Source organism: Nothobranchius furzeri, chromosome 14 (genome assembly GCF_043380555.1).
Source record: "Nothobranchius furzeri strain GRZ-AD chromosome 14, NfurGRZ-RIMD1, whole genome shotgun sequence".
NCBI lineage: Eukaryota > Metazoa > Chordata > Actinopteri > Cyprinodontiformes > Nothobranchiidae > Nothobranchius > Nothobranchius furzeri.
In genome coordinates this window covers 4,636,781-4,644,979 of record NC_091754.1, presented here as the reverse complement: position 1 = coordinate 4,644,979, position 8,199 = coordinate 4,636,781, and the positions used below count along the sequence as shown (strand labels likewise).

The 8,199-nt window shown below is 45.3% G+C and overlaps 1 long non-coding RNA gene across 1 annotated transcript; it reads right to left on the bottom strand.

Annotated features, from left to right (window-relative positions):
- Window positions 1–7,021: 7,021 nt before the first annotated feature.
- Window positions 7,022–7,897, bottom strand: LOC129156191 (uncharacterized). Its single transcript, XR_008560321.2, has 2 exons — window positions 7,587–7,897; window positions 7,022–7,249 (listed from the first exon to the last, which is right to left on the bottom strand). It is a non-coding gene; the product is annotated as an uncharacterized lncRNA (long non-coding RNA).
- Window positions 7,898–8,199: the final 302 nt, after the last annotated feature.

The window sequence follows — 8,199 nt, the reverse complement described above, 5'->3', positions numbered from 1 at the left end:
CGCTTCTTTGGGTACCTCGCTGCCTACCTGTCCGTGATTTATGGCCACCGGACGGGGGTGCTCACCAGGATGAGGGTGAAGGAGGTCCGGCAGGCCATAGGCGATGACCAGACCGGTTATCTAATCAATGTAAGCACCTTTGGCGTTTTCTGATAACCCAACACTTTTTTTTTGGACCTTATTTCACCTTCTTCTTTTGTTTAAGGGCTAACCTGCTTCTCTTTTGGGTGTTTTTTTTTATGTTGGGGATCTTTTAATGATATTTTCACCGCCGGCTAATCAGTTGTCTTCAAAGTTCTTTTTAAAATTTAATTTAATTGTTTTTTTTACCACTGACTGACCCCTCCGGTTTCTGTCATACTTGGTCTTCTGCAGGTCCTCGAGCACAAGACTGCACGCAAATTTGGAACCGCTCAACTATACCTTGAGCCGGACGAATTTGCGTGGTTTCGGACCTGGCTAAGGCTGAGGGACAGGTCCGTCGCCAGAAACAGTTATTTTTTTCCACCTTTGGCCGTGGGGAGGCCAAGGACATGGCCCGGTACTTCAGTCGTGCGTGGCAGGAAATGGGGCTGAAGGGGTACCCGACCATAATGGATATTCGAACGGCCGTGTCCACCTACGTGAGTATCACAAACACGAAACACGATCGATTTCATGCGTGTGTATTCATACTGATGCAAGTCTCATTTTCTTTGCTGTAGAATTTTCAGGAGAACAACCCGGAGGTCCGCGAGAACCTCTCCAAATTTATATGTCATAATGTGGACACCCAGGAGAGGTTCTACGCCTTGCATAAAAACCTCTCCCGGGCGAGAGATATCCGGAAGCTTTTCGTCTGCCTCTCTCTTAGAGAGGAGGACTCGGCGAAAGACCAGCCGGCTGCTCCCGGAACTCCCCCGTCTCAACAACTGGCTCCTGAAAGTCCCGGTCCTGCGACTCCCACTGCTGCCTCCGGGTCTCGAGCGGCGGAGGAGACTACCCGAGTAAGTTGAACTCATGCGATCGCTATCACACCACAACACACGTTCACTGACTTCATTCGGATTCTGTTCTTCCTTCAGAAGCGAACGCCGGTGAAGACCCGGCAGCAACTGGCCCAGGCCATTAAAAAGAAGGTGGGGTACTCCCCCTTCCAGCGGGGGACAGCTGTAGTTAAACTCAGGAAGTTGTAGTGTGTGTTTGTGAATAATTGTTATGTTTGGCAAATTTTTTCTTTTTGTTCTAATGTTTACAGTTGCCACTGTTTTGTGTTCTGTTTTTTTCAATTTCTATTTACTGTTCTAAAGGTTGTTGTGGTTCTTATTTTTATAATTGTTCAGATAAATTGTTTAATGTATTCCAATGGTGTGTGCGTTTCATTTCATAACCACTTAAGGTATTCATTTGGGTACAACAGGTAGTAGGGGGTGTGTCTAGCTTTGTTATTATTACAATGAAGAACGGACAGATGTTTTCAGAAGACATCGATGGGCCGAAGACTGCAACTTATCTGAATGACGACAAACGCAGAGACAGAGTTCCGGATCCTTCAGAGAGTCGACTACGTTTGGGGCTAATTTAAAAGAAGGTCCAAAATGGAGGCCTCCAATTTGGGGCTTCTTCTAAAGTAACCCAAAATGGAGGCCTCCAATTTGGGTCTTCTTCTAAAGTAACCCAAAATGGAGGCCTCCAATTTGGGTCTTCTTCTAAAGTAACCCAAAATGGAGGAAATGGAGGCCTCCATTTTGGGGCTTCTTCTAAAGTAACCCAAACTGAATTCTTCAATTAAGGAGGCCTTCAATTTGGGTTACTTTCAACTACATGCAAAAGAAGCCCAAAATTGAGGCCTCCATTTTGCGACTTCTTCTAAAGTAACCCAAAATGGAGGCCTCAAATTTGGGTCTTCTTCTAAAGTAACCCAAAATGGAGGCTCAATTTGGGTCTTCTTTTAAAGTAACCCAAAATGGAGGAAATGGAGGCCTCCATTTTGGGACTTCTTCTAAAGTAACCCGAAATGGAGGCTTATTTTGGGACTTCTTCTAAAGTAACCCAAAGTGAATTCTTCAATTAATGAAGCATTCATTTTGGGCTACTTTTGATTGTTGTAAAAGTAGCCCAAAATGAATTCATTTTGGGTTACTTTTACAACATGGAACAGTAGCCCAAAATAAGCCATTCATTTTGGGCTACTTTTACAGCATTGAAAAGTAGCCCAAAATGAGTCATTCATTTTGGGCTACTTTTACAACATGGAAAAGTAGCCCAAAATGAGCCATTCATTTTGGGCTACTTTTACAACATGGAAAAAAAGCCCAAACTGAATTCTTCAATTAATGAAGCCTTCAATTTGAGTTACTTTCAACTACATGCAAAAGAAGCCCGAAATGGAGTCTCCAATTTGGGCTTCTTGTCTTAATAGAAAATGAAGTAGCACAACATAGGAACAACATAGCCATCTCCACGGGACAGGACTCAGCAGTTCATCTGCATCAAAAGGACAAAGGTCACTCCAGGATGACAATGTTCACAGTTTGGACAGAGAGGACAGATGGTTTGAAAGAGGAGTGAAAGATATCATTTACATCCACTGTGAGCAACCATCTTTGAAAAGAGGCGGTGGTTTACGACACCAACTGTCTGCCATCTATAATCCAGTTTTGAGATGCCTTCCCAGATGACTTAAAGCCCACTCACATCTTGGCCCATCTGACCTCACGAAATCACATGATAGGGTGGGGCCAGGTTTCATAATGAGCTCACCCGTAACTGGCTGAATAGGTTTCACACCTGGGCTCATGTGATTATGCAGAAGATCATAGGGGGTCCTCTTTAAATATTCTCCTGCTTTGGTTAACCACTTCTGTTTGGAGGATTGTCTTTGTGTGTGTGTGTGTGTGTGTGTGTGTGTGTGTGTGCGTGCGTGCGTGCGTGTGTGTGTGTGTGTGTAAGTGTGTGTGTCCCTCTTGGGGGGGAAACCGGAGTCTCCATTTTGGGTCTTCTTCTAAGGTAACCCGAAATGTAGGCTCATTTTTGGTGCTTCTTCTAAAGTAACCCAAAATGGAGGCCTCCATTTTGGGTCTTCTTCTAAAGTAACCCGAAATGTAGGCTCATTTTTGGTGCTTCTTCTAAAGTAACCCAAAATGGAGTCTCCATTTTGGGGCTTCTTCTAAAGTAACCCGAAATGGAGGCCTCCATTTTGGGTCTTCTTCTAAAGTAACCCGAACTGAAATTTTCAATTAAGGAAGCCTTCAATTTGGGTTACTTTCAACTACATGCAAAAGAAGCCCGAAATGGAGGCCTCCACTTTAGGACTTTTTCCAAAGTAACCCAAATGGAGCCTCCGATTCGGCACACCGACAAAGTAGCCCGAATTGAGGACGGCCCCCTGGGCGGGCCTGGACCCGGGCATGGGCCCTCCCTCAAAGTGGCCCAAAATGAGCCATTCGTTTCAGCGCACTCGAAAAGTAACCCAAATTGAGCCCCCCTAGTGCCCCCTGGTGGCCTGAGGTAACCCAAACCGAATTCGGCCAAATCTCACTAGCTGTCCCCCGTGTGTCCACCTTAGGGTCCAGCGGGCTCCTCTGGGGCTCCGAGGGCTGGGCCTGGGGCTCCGGAGGCTGGGCCTGGGGCTCCGAGGAATGGGCCTGGGGCTCCGAGGAATGGGCCTGGGGCTCCGAGGAATGGGCCTGGGGCTCCGGGAGCTGGGCCTGGGGCTCCAGGAGCTGGGCCTGGGGCTCCGGGGGCTGGGCCTGGGGCTCTGGGGGCTGGGCCTGGGGCTCCGGGGGCTGGGCCTGGGGCTCCTGGCTCCTCTCCTCTGAGGAGGCGGTAGGGGAGGCTCGCGAGGGGGCGGAAGCCGAGGCGCGCGGCCTACGGCGCTGTCCCTGCCCCTGCTCCCGCCGTTCTTCGCCCTCGTTGTCTGATGACGAGGAGCTGGAGCTCGAGGAAGCGGTAGGGGAGGCGCGCGGCCTACGGCGCTGTCCCTGCCCCTGCTCCCGCCGTTCTTCACCCTCGTCGTCTGATGACGAGGAGCTGGAGCTGGAGGAAGCTGTAGGGGAGGCGCGCGAGGCGGCGGAAGTCGAGGGGCGCGGACTAAGGCGCCATCCCTGCCCGTGCCCACGCCGCTGTTCCGGCGGAGAGGAGGAGGCCTGTTGCGCCTGGAGCTGCTGTAGCTGCCTCTGCATGGGGAAAAAAAGAGTGGTTCTTGCAAAATATGTCTTACCTAATTGACCTTATAGCACTGTCATTACATTACCAGTTTAACATAACAGCCAACTTTTGGTTCACTCACCTTGGCATCCGCCAGAGCGCCCTGGAGGCGGTAGACCTCGTTGGTCAGGTAGGTGGCCCGGATCCTGCATGCAGGGTTTGCGCAGGTGTTTCCCTGGCCTGCCGCCGGGTCGCCTTCAAAGTCAAGCGTACTGACCATGGGAGGCTGGGGGTCAGTGGCCCTCAAGTCCCTGAGGAGCTGCAAGGCCACCTTCCTCTTAAGGTCCATCTTGACCTCCCGCTTCCTCCTCCCTGTCAGCTCCATGTGGTTGTCCACTTGCTTCTCCACGTGAAGCAGGTGTGGGATGCAGTTCACAATGGGACAGGGACCAGGAGGAATTACCGTCCTCCCCATGGCCAGCTTATTAAAAATGTTCCTTTCGTGGATGTTTTCCACCTTGTGGAACTCTTTCAGGTGTTTTGAAACAAGCAGCAGCTCCTTCTGGCAAATGGGGCACGTGCCCGGCTCCTTAGGTTTCGTCATGTCTAGAAGCATAGAGAAGATCTCTGTTGGGTATTTTATAATTGTGTGTTTTTGAGGCCAAAAAGATGCACAATTTGTTTTATTAACACTTCATAAATGTCTGTGTTTGCCAACTGAGGCTGTTCATGAGATGTCCATGGAGATTAAATATTACCCAAATATTTAATTACCTAAAAGATGCACAATTTGTTTTATTAACACTTCATAAATGTCTGTGTTTGCCAACTGAGGCTGTTCATGAGATGTCCATGGAGATTAAATATTACCCAAATATTTAATTACCTAAAAGATGCACAATTTGTTTTATTAACACTTCATAAATGTCTGTGTTTGCCAACTGAGGCTGTTCATGAGATGTCCATGGAGATTAAATATTACCCAAATATTTAATTACGTAAAAGATGCACAATTTGTTTTATTAACACTTCATAAATGTCTGTGTTTGTCAACTGAGGCTGTTCATGAGATGTCCATGGAGATTAAATATTACCCAAATATTTAATTACCTAAAAGATGCACAATTTGTTTTATTAACACTTCATAAATGTCTGTGTTTGCCAACTGAGGCTGTTCATGAGATGTCCATGGAGATTAAATATTACCCAAATATTTAATTACCTAAAAGATGCCCAATTTGTTTTATTAACACTTCATAAATGTCTGTGTTTGCCAACTGAGGCTGTTCATGAGATGTCCAATAGTAGCAAAGTCCCAAAATGAAGCAAAAGTGACCCATTATGCAGCATTCAGCCCGTTTTTAATTCAATTGGGGCCAAATTTCGTGCAGAGTATACCCCAAATTGTATCCTTCCCTCATTTTATTGGGAAAAAAATTTAAAAAAGCAAAAAACTCACCTCAACCAGCTTGTTTGTCCAACAGAGTGAAAACGTGTTTTTTAGTTGCTCCCTCAATGCTCTCCTGCTTCCAACTGAAGCCTGTTCTGAGCACAGAGCCATTTGGGGGGGGGAGATGGAAAGTTAACCTTTAATGTGCCAGTCAGTTTCCCTTTTCTGGAAAATGAACCTGCATTTTGGTCTACTTTCTCGGTTGACCGAAATTCAGAGAAATGTGAAATTGGGGTTTGTGCGACATAACTCTGGGTGCCATTTAAAAACTGTACATCCTATCCACTCCATTCCTTCTATTCTAGATACAGACCATTAATGGGAGTATTTTAAAACAAATTTGACCTCTCTAGGACATTCAGAAGCCAAGTTATGAGCCTCCAAAGGTGTATCCGGACATTTGTCTTTAAAGAGCGGGTCAATTGAGCCTCGGAGTCCTTCTCCACCCACGTGTCAATTTTAAAAAATGCAACATTAGTAGGCGTTGCCTGGAGGACCGAGAGGGCGGAGCCGCGGCAGTGACGAAGACGACGGCTAACTAGACGATGCTAGCTCCCTTCACTCTATGCAGTTATTAGAAGTGGAGGATGTTTCTCCCCCTCCTTACCCAGACACTCGAGAAGAAAGGGACCAAGTCTATTTGGAGGAGACAAGCGGACCTGAGCCTTATTGTTGTGAGCTTGTGAGTTGCCTGTAACTCCCAGAACCGACCCAACAGAACCACCTCTGAACGTAAGTAGCCGTTAGCCATAGCATTGGATTAGCTGCAGGGTTTGTCTCCATGGCTCTAGAGCTAGTATTCAGCATGTTTTAGAGGTTTATCTGCCTCAGCACACCTGGTTTTAATCAGCAACAAATAGCTGAGCTGCTTAACAGTTAATCTAACCTGTTAAAGCAGGAAAATCCACTGAAACATGCTGGATAGCAGCTCTCCGGTAGCTCTGGGCTCAAGTTACAGTCTGCTGCATAAAGTTATGAAAATGCCCCATGAGAAAATTATTCTGTAATGTGTTCAGCTCACTAAAACTGCCCTGGTTTATTTATTTACTGATAACAGCTGCTCTCTTGGTTCTAGGTCCTCTGGTGTCTGCAGCTGGTCTCTGGTGTCTGCAGGTGGTCTCTGGTGTCTGCAGGTGGTCTCCTCTGCTGGTGTCGTCAGGATCAGGAGCTTCCAGAAGAATGTGCCTTTCAATGACTCTTTCCCCCTTATTTGTTATATTAATTAAATAAATCTCAATTTATATATTTCCTGTTTTTGTTCATGTCCATAAATACTTCAACATGCTTGAAATTAAAACGAGCTTTTAACAGTGAGGTGCTAGTTTAATTCATCACAATAGAGCTAGTTAAACATGCATTGTGATAATTCAATTAATGTAATTTATAAATATCCATTAAAATATCAAAACTGGAATCTATATGAGATATTTGGCAGCACAAAAAAAACTTGTCAAACACAATATTTATTATAATAATTGTGGGCAGACAGGAGACAGAGCTGATGGAGGTTCTCAGTCATCGAAGGATGGCTGAAGGCTTTCCAGGAACAGGAGATGTGGTGTTGTCTCTTCTCTCTCTATTCTGCCAGATGAGCTGATAGGTTACAGGTGTGTGAGGACATCCTCATGCTGTCATAACCAGATGACAGGAGTTATCAGGTGATCAGCCAGGCTAATGAGATGCAGAAAGAAAACAAATTCAGGACAGTGTACAATATGTGGTGTTGCTCACCTTATGTGCTCTTATAGAGTTATTAACGTGTGCCTGCCTCATGGTATAGAGTCCATATTTTGCTGAGTGTCCTGCTATAATGCAGGTTATTAGTTAATTTACTTTTGATAGCAAAAACAAAATATTTAATGTAAAAGTTGTTTTCCAGGTGAATCAGCTCAAACGTCACCACCAAGTGTCAAAGGGGCAGAATCAGTTGCCTCCGTCATGATGTAATCACATACTTATTTAATTGTTAATATCTTAAAAATTCTGAAATGTTTTAATTTTTTTTTACCTTGAACAGTTCACTGAGCTTGCACTGTCACTGAGGTGGAAGCTGGAATCAACAGCAGACACCTCACACCTTGGTCTTTTCAGGGGGTGTGGCCGCTGCTCTGGGACCTTCTGGAAGATGAATTTTCATCATGGTCCCCGTGGGTCACCAGACACACTGCGGCTGTGAACTCCATTCTGGCTGGCTATGTAAAAACAAAGAAGCAGCACATTTATAAATGTTTAAAAGAGCATAAAATCACGTGTAACAATAATCTGTAAAATAAATTAAAACTAGAAGGTAATAATAAAATGTTTACATAGAAGATTATTAAAAATAATTCACCTTTGCTACAGGGAAGGTTTCACATCAGCCTGGACAAGTGCATTCTTGCAGCTAAATCAGTCTGACAGCCAGTGTCTTGGGTAGATTTAGCCTGAAAAAAATATATAAGCACATTGTTGTTGGGAGTTTATAAAGTCAGATAATATACAAAAGAAACTGTCCTATATAGGCGCTTTATAACATTCCTAGTGTGTGATCATTATAACGTAAAAGTCAGTCACATATGATGTGGAGAGCCTGAAATGCGACCTCCTGAACAGATTTCCTTACAGAACCGGGTCACAAGCTG